The 14,012-nt window shown below is 36.8% G+C and overlaps 2 protein-coding genes across 2 annotated transcripts in view; one reads left to right on the top strand and one right to left on the bottom strand.

Annotated features, from left to right (window-relative positions):
* LOC145994763 (cytochrome c oxidase assembly factor 1 homolog) overlaps positions 1-14,012 on the bottom strand; it is a 329,972-nt gene that overhangs the window by 47,078 nt on the left and 268,882 nt on the right. The window lies entirely within an intron of this gene.
* The window catches only part of hop (tyrosine-protein kinase hopscotch), a 59,905-nt gene that overhangs the window by 40,312 nt on the left and 5,581 nt on the right, over positions 1-14,012 (top strand). The gene's annotated exons all lie outside the window — the stretch shown is intronic.

The following is a 14,012-nucleotide window of genomic DNA, read 5'->3' as shown; positions in this document are numbered from 1 at the left end:
CTCGAAATGAATCAAAAGAAGTTTGAAAGTTTAGTCAACCTTGTACATGGAAATGAAAGTAGTATGAAGGAGTTGTTTAATAACATTAGTGGACATGAAGTTGCTATTGATGAGTTGAATAGTAAATTTAACGAAATTAGTGTTAAGTCTGGACAAACTATTCAAGATCTAAACTTGAGCATTCAAACCGTTCAACAGAAAATATCTAGTAATGACATTACTGTTAAGGGTTGCTTACAACAACTTACAGAGATTACTAACAAATATGAGGTTCTAGATGATAAGTTGGAGAATATTCGGTATCAAGTTAGAGATTTAACGAATGATTTTTCCATTTTAAGAGTAAGTGCTGAACCGGTAAAATCTTCTTTAGGATTAGAAACTAGAGTACAAGGCTTAGTTAGTCCTGATGTTTCTAGATTGTCTGAACAGCAAAGGGAAGCAAAGAAAGCTTCTTTACCCATTGAAAAAACTGAATATATCACGTTTAGAAAGCAAAGACCATTACGTAAAGGAGAATCTGATTCAGATGTAAAATCTTCTAGCTCTGAAACTGAAGTTCAGTTAAGGGGGCTTAAACGTAAATCTGCAAGTAGCTATAAGAGAGGTACAGTTGCAAAAAGCATGTCAAGAGATAAATTTCATGATAGTAGTTCGGAAAGTGGAACTGATCACAAAAGTAGTAGTTACAGAAGGAAGTTTGTACCTAGTACACTTAAGTACTCTGATCTAGATAGGTTACCTAAATTTACTGCAACTAGGATGGATTATTTGGCGTCACAATTTCTTCAAGAGGTTGAGGATCGCTTGGATATGTTAAATGTTCCCAAAAAAGATTACATGAAGTATGTACCAATGCTTTTGAAAGGTGTTGCTAAAAATTGGTTCTCTCAGGAGAAACTACACATTGTAGATTATAGTTCTTTTAAGGTTCTTTTCCTTAATGCCTTTGAAAGTGCATCGTGGAAGTCAACATGTCTTGCAAATGTCTTGTGCAAGAGATACAGCAAAAGAAAGTAGACAAACTCTGTTAAATTATTTCTGGTCACAGATTAATTTACTTAATTCCATTCAGCCAGACATGCCAGAACAGCAAAAAACTATTTTAGTAGCCCAACAGTTACCAAATAGAGTTAGAGAAGCAATCTTAAATCAACCTAATATTAGTCTTGGTACCGCTGCGGAATTGGTTGCGCGTCATGAAGCTTTGTATGCAAGTGCTGAAGGTGAAAGTAGGAGAGATGGAAGGCCTGTTGGTATTAGACAAGTACAAGTTGTTAATGAAACTAAAAGAAATAATCAATCTAGAGTAAGCAATATGCGAAATTCTAACGCAAGCCATGAGACTAATGTAAGGAATTCTGGTAATTTCAGGAGATATACCACTGATAATAATAGTAGTAATGATAGTAGATCTGGTCAAAGGTCTTGGGGAGTAAACCGTTTTCCATATTCTGGTAATAACTATAGAAATAGTAACTTTCGAGGTAGATACAATTATAGTAACCAAAATCGTATAAATGCTGATAATAGTAGGCCTAGGTATAGAAATACTAGTACAAACACTGTGTCACACGGTAATGTTCAAAACAATCCTCAAAGAAGTGAACCTAGATCTAGTACTAGGGAAGAAATAGAAAATGGTAATGGTGGGTCTTCACTTAGGGTGAATGCACCCTGGTTTGTGCCTGAACAACCTTTAAACTAGATAGTGAGTCTATTGTTATTGTGACACAGAATAGCATAGACGAAGATGAGAATATTGTGTCAGTAGCCAATCTTAATACTGAAGATTTAAGAAACAAACTTTGTAATGAAAATTCTAGTAAATCAAACTGTGAATCATGCCTTAAAAATGTATGTAGGGTAGATATTAATTTTTATGAAGACTTGTTAGAAGATGAAGCGAAATATAGTTCTAATAACTTAATGTTACCTGTAAACCTCAGGAACAAAGTCAAGAATACAACTTCTATCTTTGCAAATATTAATGGGATAGAGAGTAAATGCTTAGTAGATAGTGGTAGCGACATTTGTTTGATGTCAGAGAACAAATGGAAAAGTATTACTAGCGAAGTGACCAGACCTAAATTAGAGCCAATAGAAGACATTATTTTGGTTGACTATTCTGGAAAAAGAAAACAGAAAGTACTTGGAAAATTTTGTGTGGATATAGAAATTGAAGATATTATGTTTTTTGTTCAGTTTGTTGTCGTCAAAGATTTGACAGTAGAAATTCTTTTAGGTTTAGATTTTTTGTATAATGTAGAGGCTCTAGTAAACTTCAAGGAAAATTCTTTATTGTTACACACCAAACAAGGTGAAAAGTTAGTTAAATTATTACCTATATCTTGTCCAACTTTTGATGTGAGTGAAGAGGCAGAGAGTAGTTGTCTTAATGTAACCCAAAAGTCAAAAGAGGAAATAACTGTTGCTAGTGTAGAAGATCTTAAATTAAAAGCTATGCAAGCTGAAATACTCGATGAAGATGAAAAGAAGCAACTGTTTGATTTGTTACTTGAATTTAGGATGCTGTTTGATGAAAAACCTGGTTTATGTACTAAATATGAACATCATATTGAATTAGATACAACAGAACCTTTAGTTTCTAAGCCATATCGAATACCTTATCATTACAGACAAAATGTTAGAGATCATATTCAAAAATTACTTGAGTGGGACATTATAGAACTTTCTGATTCACCTTATTTAAATCCACTAGTAATAGTTCCTAAGTCTGATAGAAGTGTAAGGGTATGTACTGACTTCAGGAATATTAATCAACACCAAAAAGTTAGTCAAATTAGACCAATTAATATTGAAGAGGCATTACAAGGATTTGTTGGTAGACCATATGTATCACTGGTCGATATGTCCTCTGGATTTCACCAGATTTTGTTGTCAGAGTCATCTAAAAAGTATACTGCATTTTTGTTTGAAGGTAGACAATACCAATACAAACGTTTAGTATTTGGTACTTGTAATGGAGTACAAGCATTTACGATGGCAATGACCAAGGTATTAGGCGACATTCTGTCAGAGAATGTTATCATTTATGTTGATGATTTATGCATTAGAAGTGAATCTTTAGAAAGTCACATAGAACATTTAAGAAGTGTATTTTCTAAATTAAGAGAGTCTGGTATGACTGTACGTCTCAAGAAGACATTTCTCTGCAAAGAAAAGTTATTGTACTTGGGTCACATTATTGACAAAACAGGTATAAGAGTAAATCCAGAGAGAGTAGAGGCTATTATCAATCTTCCTACTCCGAAGGATGTAAAGACACTTCAAAAAATTATAGGTTGTTTCTCTTGGATGAGAAGATTCATTCCAAACTTTGCTACCATATGTGCACCTTTATATGAATTGTTAAGAAAAGGTAAGAAATGGATATGGACTAAGAAGGAACAAGAGAGTTTTGATTTGCTCAAGCAAGAAATTTCTAATGATGCTAAACTATTTCATCCTGATCTTAATCAAAGGTTTTATGTCCAAGGAGATGCTTCTTTACTTGGCATTGGAGGATATTTGTATCAAATAATTGATGGTGAGAAAAGAATAATAAGTTATGTAAGTCGTACCCTGAAAGGTTATGAGAAACAGTACACTATAACCGAGCTAGAATGTTTAAGTCTTTTATTTTGTATTGAGAAATGTAATCAATATCTTTTGGGTAAAGAATTTACTTTAGTTTGTGATCATAAGTGTCTCACTTGGCTGAACCATTCGAAGAATTGGAACCCTCGCTTATTGCGTTGGTCCCTTCAACTTCAAAAATACCAGTTCATTGTAGAATACTGCAAAGGATCTGACAATGGCCTAGCGGACTTATTGTCCAGACAATTTTCAGAATCAGAGCCGATCTTGATGCACATAAACAATAATGTAATGTTTAAAAATGAAGTATTAGATATACCTGTAGAGTTGTTAGTCCAAGAACAGTACAATGATAAGCTATTTCAACCTATTATTGATTATTTGAACAATTGTGAAAGTGTAAGTGTAAGTTTACCTCAAAGGTGTAGAAATTGGAAAAAGTTTTATAAAGTATGCAATGGAATTTTGATGATAAGAGATTTTCACTTTGAGAACATCTGGAAAATATGTATACCTCAATCTTTAGTTTCTGTAATACTGAGGAATTATCATGACAATATGGGCCACTTTGGTTGTGAAAAAGTACTCAGAAGAGTTAGGAAATTGTACTTTTGGCCTGGTATGAGAAAAGGTATTCTGAGTTATATCAAAGATTGTGAACTATGTATGAGAACGAAGCCGAGTAGACATCCGCCCAAGGGCATATTCCAACAACATTGTAACCAGGGTGAAACTATTTTGTTTTTGGATATACAAGGACCATTAATTAAAGGCTCGCAGGGAGAAAGGTTTCTTCTAACCTTACAAGATGCTAACACTAAATATCTGTTTGCTTATCCAATGAGGTCAGGTACGGCCAACAGTATTGTAAAAGCCTTGCTAGAAGGATATGTCAGGCATTTTGGCATTCCACACAGGTTAGTCAGTGATAACGCCACAGTGTTTCATTCTAACAAATATGTGGACACTTTAACAAGCTTAGGTATAAAATTGGCGTATACCCCAATATATCACCCTAGTTCTAATTTAGTTGAGAGAATTCATTCTGAACTCAACCGGCTCATGCGTGTGTTTTGTAAAAACAACCACAAAGATTGGCCGAAATATATAGATGTAGTTGTAAGCTTATTAAATGATAGTGTACACACACAGCTAGGATTTGCTCCCTCAGAGTTACAACTAAATAGAGATCTTAACTCATGTATTTTGAATCATTTTAATTTACCGCCTAATGAGGTTTCTCTGTGGAAAGATAAGCTATACATGGCTTTTGTAAAGGGTTTCCAAGCAAGGAAGAAAAGAAATGACAGGTACAACTTGCAACAAGAAAATAGACCTGAAGTTAAAATAAAAGACCTGGTATTCGTAAAAACCCATTATCTTAGCAGCCTCCTAGAAAATCGTACTAAAAAGTACTGTGAGGTCTATGAAGGTCCGTATATGGTAATTGAGAAACAAGCAACTAATGTATACATTGTAATAGATTTGAAAACTGGCAATATCAGTGGTAACCATCACAGTGATAATCTAAAAATCTGGAATTGTACCGTTGAAAAAAGAAGTTGTTATTTAAGCCAATTGGAAAAACTAAATCCAAAATTGTATAAACATTTGTTTGGGTAGGTCAAAGAAAGATTTTGTTTAAAATTATTTATATTTATTTGTTATTTTTATATTTTATTTAACATAAATGTTGTTGTATTGATTATACCCAGTATATTTGACCATGATGTATACCAGTTTAACTGTAACTACACAAAGTATGAGTGTAGGTAAGATAACAATGTGTAAATTATAAATGGGTATTTTATTTTGTAAAAATTTCACTTGAAGGAAATTTTTCTCCCAAGAGAGGGGAGTTATGACAGTTGTATCATTTGATTAATTTTGTACTCGAGTGTATTGAGGTAGGAACGTCGTGTGACGTGGTGAACGACCTCAGAGCTCCTCATGCCTCGTGGCTCGAGTGAGGTGGAAAGGGGGCGGTGCTAGTAGTTGAAACGGCAGATCGCTTGACGTCGGGCTGGGTATCGAGCAGTGGCTTGACGTTTGTACGGGGTGTAATACCTGCAATTACGTATTCGTATTGAATAAAGAGTAAGTCAAGGAAACTGATTCTTATTACTTCCCGTCGTCATAAACGAAAGTTCACCCTCCCCACTTCGAGTGAAAAATTGACAACAGGACTCGATCACCATTCGCTTCTTTGCCGACACAGATTTACAGAATCCTTCCTAGTTGACGGGAACGAAGAAGAAAAGCGAGAAGGGGTCTTGTTGTGAAAACGTTTCCTTTCTTCTTGTCTGAAGCATTAGAATAGAAAAAAAAAAAGAACGGTTTGCCAACATCTGCTATCCGATACTGAATAAGAACTGCACTACTTCTTTAATGGAAAGTCATTTAGATTCCTAAGGAAATACGATTGGATCTAGTTTATATTTCACTGTAAATTATTTTTAATATGAAGTTTTTTCACGAATGTTATGCCATTTGGTCATCAGAATGAAGTTGAAGCTAACTTGATTCTCTTTTTCTATGGGTAGATGAGCGATATTTTACTCACTGACGGAAAAATATTTTTGTCAAATCAATTGCTGATACCCCGCCAGGGGACAAGAATTCAGATATTATTTGGGGGAGGGGGGGACGAAGTTCGGACAAATGTATTATTCTGTGTGGGCAGAGAATGGATTCTTTTATGCAGATTATGTGACTTGCATGTTATACAGTGATGGAGTCGGGGAAAAATGAGTGGATAAACGAGGGGTGTGTCAATATTCTCTAGGAGCAGTAAAATTTAGTGCACATCTGAATACCATTAAAATGCTTATTTGGGCCAAAAAAAGCATATAGGGTGGCCACTGTAGGACCATGATAAAATTCAAGTATGATTCCCGGTTTTCAAGCCGAACTTTCCAAAAATTCAAGGGTACAAGCACATGCTTTTTCTCTATTTAAACCTTACCCCCCCCCCCACACACACACACACAAATATATTAACAATATAAAGGGTCTGTGCGATTCCAGTGTATCCAAAACTTCTAATTTAATTAAACGGCATATATACTACAGGGTGTCCCACGAACGGCGCAACTGGGAATTAAGAGTGGCGTTACTTTGTAACCGAAACCTGTACATACATAAGTCATACACCAAATGTTAGCACTGTCCAAGTATTTATTTTTAAACATAGAAACAACAAACGGGGTGCAGTGTTGTTCATGCAGTGTTGCCAAATGTAAGTGAAAGTGTAAATTTATTTTTCCACAAAGCATGGAAAATTGCATGTCAAACGTTCGTACGGAAATTTGGACGTCAATTTCCACCTTGGGTAGGTGGACTATTTCGCCATCTATAGTTCAGAGAAGAAAACCGATCGTTTTCGCTTGTAGCCAATCCTGAAATGCCTCGTAACGGCGTACCGGTTCAAATGGGTGTTTTGAGGTACAGTGGCAACACTGTTGATGTTTGAAGGCAACAAAAGGTGTGTTTAGTGATGGTCTATGACATGAAAATACTGGAAACAGGAAAAAAAGAAAATGAAAATTATGGTGAAAAAAGTGTTACCTAATCCTGGCAACCATGCAATGCGATAAGAGCACCCACCAAACAAGAACAAAAGAATCAGTTAGTTGTGTACTCAGAACTGTTTGAGCCGTGCATTTCACATTGTTCGTAGGGGAAGATTAGAATTGTTCTGTGAAATGAAGTACTCTTTGGAAGAGAGGGTGTTCATTGTGGAACGTTATTTTTGTTCAAAATCGTACGCTAGTGTAAAAACTGTGTTTCGCGAGAAATATCCGAATAACAGTGTTCCAGAAAATTCGACGATATATCGACTTGTTTCCAGATTTCGTGAAACAGGATCAGTTAATGACAAACCCTACCACAGACAACCACCAGTTTTGACACAAGGTGTGCTGCAGGATGTGGAGCAGAGAATGTCACAATCTCCCAGGAAATCTGTTCGTAAACTTGCTGCACAGTCAGGTGTATCAAAAACAACAACTCACCAAGCGTTAAAACAATTGCACCTACGTGCATATAAGGTACAGGCTGTGCAAGAACTGAAGGAAGCAGACAAAGGTGCACGTGTAAGATACTGCCAGTGGTTTAGAAATTTTATTAGAGACAATGGTGTGAATATTTTGGATAAGGTTTTTTTCACGGATGAAGCATGGTTCCACTTAAATGGATATGTCAACAGTCAAAATTCTCGACACTGGTCAAGTAACAATCCCCATTTGTTACATGAACAATCACTTCATCCACAAATGATCGGTGTGTGGTGCGCGATTTCGCGGAGAAAAATAATCGGTCCATTCTTTTTCAACACAACAGTTGACGGAATAGTTTATCGTGACCTTATCACACAGTTTATTTCTCTGTTGGAACGTGATGAACGTGATTGTTGGTTTCAACAAGACTCCGCAACATGTCACATGTCTAATGAAACTTTAGACATGTTGGCAGAGTTTTTTGGCGATCACATTATAAGCAAAAACTTATGGCCCAGTCGCTCCCCGGATCTGATGTCTCCAGATTTTTTTCTGTGGGGTTATTTGAAACAAACAGTTTACATTAATAACCCAAGAACACTTGATGATCTAAAAATAAACATTTGCACAGCCATTAACAATATAAACCAATCAATCTTGCATAAAGTTGCTTCCAACATGATAAAACATGTTGATGAATGCCTCAGGGAAAATGGTTGTCATTTTCAACATCTTTTGTAAAGCTACACTGCCTGTTACTTGCATTGCATGGTTGCCAGGAGTAGGTAAGTAACACTTTTTTCACCATAATTTTTTTTTTCCTGTTTCCAGTATTTCCATGTCATAGACCATCACTAAACACACCTTTTGTTGCCTTCAAACATCAACAGTGTTGCCACTGTACCTCATAATTTTTTTAAAACACCCATTTGGACCGGTACGCCTTTACGAGGCATTTCAGGATTGGCTATACGCGAAAACGATCGGTTTTCTTCTCTGAACTACAGATGGTGAAATAGTCCACCTACCCAAGGTGGAAATTGACGTCCAAATTTCCGTACGAACGTTTGACATGCAATTTTCCATGCTTTGTGGAAAAATAAATTTACACTTTCACTTACATTTGGCAACACTGCATGAACAACACTGCACCCCGTTTGTTGTTTCTATGTTTAAAAATATCTACTTGGACAGGGCTAACATTTGGTGTATGACTTATGTATGTACAGGTTTCTGTTACAAAGTAACGCCAGTCTTAATTCCCAGTTGTGCCGTTCGATGGACACCCTGTATTTAAAATATTTAATTTAAGGCACAGAGTTTACATTTGCCACTTCATATACTCAGATTCGAAATACATTTACAAACAAAAGTTACAAATATTGCAGGATATAGTCTACAAATCTACGAAAAATTATTAATTGTGAAAGAATTTCAAACTCAAATTTACCTAATCAACTTCAAGATATATCATCTTGCAATAATCTTCTCCCTTTCAGATAGATTGTTCTGCAAAGGACACTAACAAATTAAATGGACGGAGAGAGAATTCCCTTTTATTTTCCATGCAGCTTCCTTTTTCTTTCCTTGGTAAAAATGAAAACTAAACTGTGAAAAACTTGCCTCGGGACATTTGTAAATATACAAACTCTTTGTATTAATGAAAGTTGCAATTTTTCACATCTCCATAGAAAAATTCAAGCGGAGTTCACACATAATTCCCAGAATTCAAGGAATTCCCGGTAAGTAGCCACCCTGGCATATATTTATTTACTTTTTCTCATTCGCTGGGGAGCCGTGCTCGCCCAGTCGGTAGAGCGTCTGACTGACACACTGGAAACCCAGATTTTATTCCCGGGGTGGGTGATCTAAGCTGCCTCATAAAGTGGCTCTGGAGTTCACCTAGCCTCAAATAAATGGCTACCTTGGGGCAACCCTGGGGAATAAAGGCTGCCCAAGCATGGTGCTGATCACATCACCTCCAAATTGGCCAAGATCGAAGAATAGGGAGGGTAAAGGTAGCCAGAGCATGGTGCTGGTAACGTCATGGTGCAAAGTGCAGGGTGATATGGTATGTAATTACTAAAAAGTGTCAAGTATTTCTGCCCCAATTTTCTTGCTCGTGTGGAAGAGACAACGAATTAGCATAAAGACAAAAAGCTAACATCCCTTCTTTTTCCCTCTGCAGTCTACAGTTAAGCAGTCGCTCCTGGATACGTACATTTAACGAACAGAGCATACTGTCTAAAAGTAAAAATAAAAAAAGTCACCCATCTTCCCCCCCCCCCACACACACATACACAAGCTCATTAATCTGCCACTGGTGTGCATGATTCAGCCCCAGCCCGTTTCTTTTTTTTTTATTATTGCCTCTATCTGCATCGGAAATGTTGCTTGTATGTCAGTAGCATTGATCCCTTCTTTCTTTCTGCAGCTTGGTCAGGAATGAGCACACATCTGATAAGACTTTTGTTCAACAACTGCATTGGCGCCATTCCACCACCTGTTCGTCTTCACTTCCCCTCCCTCTCCTTATCGCTGGTCCGTAGTGTCTGCGGACAGCGAGCAGCGAGCAGCTGGCAGCTGGTGCCAGTGTTTTGTCTATTTACAGGAAATCTATTTGTGGAAAGGGTGTTTGCACTCTGCAACACTGCTAACTCCAACAATAAATTGTAGATTAATACGGATGTAAATAACAATAAGTGGCATGCCCAGGGAAGGGGTTGATAGGGGTCATAACTCCCTCTTTGACCCAGTATTTAAAAAATAAAAAAAAACCGTCAAAAGCAGGAAAAGATACAGCATGAGGGCTATTAAAAATGTATAGGTAACACTCCTCCCCCATCCTTTTGAAAATCCTGGGCACATCATCAGACGGAGAGAGAATTCCCTTTTATTTTCCATGCAGCTTCCTTTTTCTTTCCTTGGTAAAAATGAAAACTAAACTGTGAAAAACTTGCCTCGGGACATTTGTAAATATACAAACTCTTTGTATTAATGAAAGTTGCAATTTTTCACATCTCCGTAGAAAAATTCAAGCGGAGTTCACACATAATTCCCAGAATTCAAGGAATTCCCGGTAAGTAGCCACCCTGGCATATATTTATTTACTTTTTCTCATTCGCTGGGGAGCCGTGCTCGCCCAGTCGGTAGAGCGTCTGACTGACACACTGGAAACCCAGATGTTATTCCCAGGGTGGGTGATCTAAGCTGCCTCATAAAGTGGCTCTGGAGTTCACCTAGCCTCAAATAAATGGCTACCTTGGGGCAACCCTGGGGAATAAAGGCTGCCCAAGCATGGTGCTGATCACATCACCTCCAAATTGGCCAAGATCGAAGAATAGGGAGGGTAAAGGTAGCCAGAGCATGGTGCTGGTAACGTCATGGTGCAAAGTGCAGGGTGATATGGTATGTAATTACTAAAAAGTATCAAGTATTTCTGCCCCAATTTTCTTGCTCGTGTGGAAGAGACAACCAATTAGCATAAAGACAAAAAGCTAACATCCCTTCTTTTTCCCTCTGCAGTCTACAGTTAAGCAGTCGCTCCTGGATACGTACATTTAACGAACAGAGCATACTGTCTAAAAGTAAAAATAAAAAAAGTCACCCATCTTCCCCCCCCCCCCACACACATACACAAGCTCATTAATCTGCCACTGGTGTGCATGATTCAGCCCCAGCCCGTTTCTTTTTTTTTTATTATTGCCTCTATCTGCATCGGAAATGTTGCTTGTATGTCAGTAGCATTGATCCCTTCTTTCTTTCTGCAGCTTGGTCAGGAATGAGCACACATCTGATAAGACTTTTGTTCATCAACTGCATTGGCGCCATTCCACCACCTGTTCGTCTTCACTTCCCCTCCCTCTCCTTATCGCTGGTCCGTTGTGTCTGCGGACAGCGAGCAGCGAGCAGCTGGCAGCTGGTGCCAGTGTTTTGTCTATTTACAGGAAATCTATTTGTGGAAAGGGTGTTTGCACTCTGCAACACTGCTAACTCCAACAATAAATTGTAGATTAATACGGATGTAAATAACAATAAGTGGCATGCCCAGGGAAGGGGTTGATAGGGGTCATAACTCCCTCTTTGACCCAGTATTTAAAAAATAAAAAAAAACCGTCAAAAGCAGGAAAAGATACAGCATGAGGGCTATTAAAAATGTATAGGTAACACTCCTCCCCCATCCTTTTGAAAATCCTGGGCACATCACTGATAACAATTCCCCATATTGTGACGTCAAAAAATGCATAACTTTGACAGCTTGTTTTCAGTTCACTTCTGCAGGTGGGCTGATGGGGACTGGACACACATGCAGCTAAAGTGGGATCTGAATCATTCTATATGTCTCCACTGTGAACTGAATCCAGGACACTTTGATTACCATATATAAGTTGACGTCCAACTATAAATGATAACCCCCCCCTCCAATTACCCGATACTTCTAAAACTAGCAACTAATTACCAGTTTACAGAGTAAATGAAGATCCCACACAATCAGAAGCATAAATTGAACCTAATAGGTGGCAGATAGAAGCAGTCATCCACCGTCCCTAAACTCGAAAGTGGATCATGTTAATCCGCCACTGATTTTCACAGCAGGTCTTGCTTCCCCCCCCCCCCCCTTTTGAAATTCATAATCATACTTCTTTCTCATTGTTGAATTATTTTTTACAGAATGTACCCCCTAAAAACCGATTATGAAGTCGTTTCTTACTGATACTTGAGTTTCACCCCTCCCCTATGCTTTCCCGCTTTCTACGTTTCCTGCATTTTACGTTTTTTATTTACAGGCCCCTGAAAAACGTAAAATCGGGGTTCCACTGTATAAGTATTACAATCCAATGAACGAACCTATCAGAGTTTTGCTTTCAAATAGAAGTAAGCTAGATTCTGGGTGACTACTAACCAGGAATTCCTTGAGTTCCGGGAATTACGTGTGAATTATTGGCACCGGAAATCTTTTTTGACAGCTATTCTCATAGTTTTTCTTGTATGTACGCATTGCTTGCATGATAAAATTATTTTCCTGTAGTTTACGGTTATTACAAGCATAAGAAAAACAGTTTTTTCCTTTGTGACGTTTCAGGAGAACACACGCTCCTTTCATCAGACATTTATTTTCATTTTGACTAAAGATACAGTTATAACAATGGTTAGTAATTTTTTAAACAAAAAGAATCTGTTATATAATGGATGTTGTCAATGTTACATTGTTGTAATATAGCAACTTAACTGTGAAAAAAACAGTCTATTTTATTTTTATTTTAGATTTTTTAAAATTATGAATCCCAAATATCATCAGGTAATTCAAATTCATCATTGTTTTCACAAAGTCTCTTGATGTTTTCTGTTACATTAAATTTTAAAGATGGTGGCTTACTCCATTTGTGAAAAAGAAAACTCCACACTGGATCTATGTTACCATTTTCATTATTTAATTTATTCCAGTGTTCTTCTGCAATGAACGAGGCTTCCCAGACATTCAACTCTGTGTTTCCCGTTAATCTTTTTAAAACCCTTCTCTTTTTAATCAAATGCTTCTCTTCGATGATATGAGTTGACAAACCTGTTCTTGGGTTTAGATTTATAATGTCCAAATCGTGTTCGTGCCATCTTATTGCCATTTTCCTTGCTGTTTGTCCCACATAATCTTTTGAACATGAACAACTTATATTATATATTCCTGTGGTTTCCACATCTGGTAGCGAGTTCCTCATTTTGAATTCATTAAATGTACATTCCAAACTTCTTGGTGATTTGAAAACAATTTTGAAATTAAAACTTCTAAAAATTTTTGCAATTTTATGTGAGAATCCCTTGTGGAATGGAATGCACACAAATTTCTTTTCAACAGATTTTTCATCTTTGTCTGTATTTCTCTTTTCCTTTAGTTTTCTTGCGACTTGTTTTTTGATTTGGTTTATTCTGTTAGTGTGAAAGCCATTTTCTTTTGCTATATTAAAGAGCCATTAGAAAACATCAAGAGACTTTGTGAAAACAATGATGAATTTGAATTACCTGATGATATTTGGGATTCATAATTTTAAAAAATCTAAAATAAAAATAAAATAGACTGTTTTTTTCACAGTTAAGTTGCTATATTACAACAATGTAACATTGACAACATCCATTATATAACAGATTCTTTTTGTTTAAAAAATTACTAACCATTGTTATAACTGTATCTTTAGTCAAAATGAAAATAAATGTCTGATGAAAGGAGCGTGTGTTCTCCTGAAACGTCACAAAGGAAAAAACTGTTTTTCTTATGCTTGTAATAACCGTAAACTACAGGAAAATAATAAAGCTATTCTCATGCTATGTGGCTTGTGGGGATTTTATCCTAGCATAAGAGCGCAATGTTAATTGGTATTAATTGTCTAGTTCTTCTACTTTTACCTGTTCTAACATTATGAT

Source organism: Lepisma saccharinum, chromosome 11 (genome assembly GCF_977018435.1).
Source record: "Lepisma saccharinum chromosome 11, izLepSacc3.1, whole genome shotgun sequence".
Classification (NCBI taxonomy): domain Eukaryota; kingdom Metazoa; phylum Arthropoda; class Insecta; order Zygentoma; family Lepismatidae; genus Lepisma; species Lepisma saccharinum.
The sequence above is the reverse complement of the archived record's forward strand: the minus strand, read 5'-3'. Positions and strand labels throughout refer to the sequence as shown.